Genomic DNA, 1,585 nt, shown 5'->3' with positions numbered 1-1,585 from the left:
TCCCCATCGCTCCCCATCGCCCCCCATCACCATCTTCCCATCATCCTCGCCCCCCATCGCCCTCTCCCCATCGCCCCCATCGCCCCCCATCACCCTCGCCCCCCATCGCCCTCTCCCCATCGCCCCCATCGCCCTCTCCCCATCGCCCCATCGCCCTCTCCCCATCGCCCCCCATCGCCCCCCATCGCCCCCATCGCCCTCTCCCCATCGCCCCCCACCGCCCCCCATCGCCCCCCATCGCCCTCTCCCCATCGCCCCCCATCGCCCTCTCCCCATCGCCCCCATCGCCCTCTCCCCATTGCCCCCCATCGCCCCCTCCCCATCACCCTCGCCCCCCATCGCCCTCCCCCATCACCCCCTCCCCATCGCCCCCCATCGCCCGCTCCCCATCGCCCCCATCGCCCCCTCCCCATCACCCCCCATCGCCCGCTCCCCATCGCCCCCATCGCCCGCTTCCCATCGCTCTCTCCCCATCGCCCCCCATCACCCCCCATCGCCCCCCATCGCCCCCCCCATCGCCCTCCCCCATCACCCCCTCCCCATCGCTCTCTCCCCATCGCCCCCCATCACCCCCCATCGCCCCCCATCGCCCCCCCATCGCCCTCTCCCCATCCTCCTTGACTATTACAACCTCCAAGTGGGACATTTGACTGTGTTGTGGAATGTTTAATGTTCACGATTCCTTTAATAAATGAGTGAAAATATTTCAGATTGCAGCCGCTGTCCTGTGAGAAAGGTGCAGACAACTTGTGACAGGATAATGAAATTGCAAAGTGATTTAGCGGGCCGGTTTCTCATTCAGGGTTTACATGTACCCAGGCTCTGTTGTTCTTTCCCACTGTCTGTGATTGGGTTCAGTGTGTGTCCCAGTCTGAACGTTAAGGGCGGTCAGAAAGGTGCAGATAGAATCAATCAGTAGCACAGTGGTTAGCACAGTTGCTTCACAGCTCCAGGGACCCGGGTTGGATTCCCGGCTTGGGTCACTGTATGTGCGGAGTCTGCACGTTCTCCCCGTGTCTGTGTGGGTTTCCTCCGGGTGCTCCGGTTTCCTCCCACAAGCCCCGAAAGACGTGCTGTTAGATGAATTGGACATTCTGAATTCTCCCTCTGTGTACCTGAACAGGCGCCGGAGTGTGGCGACTAGGGGATTGTCACAGTAACTTCATTGCAGTGTTAATGTAAGCCTACTCGTGACAATAATAAAGATTGTGAAAAGATTATTATGAAGAAAACCATGTCCTTACAATAGGCTCAATACTTCCTGTCAGAAATGGGATCAGGTTTGCGGTGTACAATCGCTGTCCCAGCTCAGTGCCAGTGGTGTAGGGAACAGGATCAATGAAATGAAGCTCAGTTACTAATAGCTCATGTCATTCCTGTCAGGAAGAAGCAATGATCCAATCATTGTAAATCTGTAGCCCCAGGTCAGGTCATTAGATCAGGAATCAGATCCAGACGAGTGACAGTCAGACGCTCAGAAACTGAATCTGGATGAAAAAGCAACAGCCCCCTCTGCCCATCGGGTCTGGTTTAGCACAGGGCTAAATTGCTGGCTTTTAAAGCAGATGAGGGCAGGCCAGCAGCA

The sequence above is a fragment of the Scyliorhinus canicula genome, chromosome 9 (assembly GCF_902713615.1).
Source record: "Scyliorhinus canicula chromosome 9, sScyCan1.1, whole genome shotgun sequence".
Lineage (NCBI taxonomy): Eukaryota > Metazoa > Chordata > Chondrichthyes > Carcharhiniformes > Scyliorhinidae > Scyliorhinus > Scyliorhinus canicula.
The sequence above is the reverse complement of the archived record's forward strand: the minus strand, read 5'-3'. Positions refer to the sequence as shown.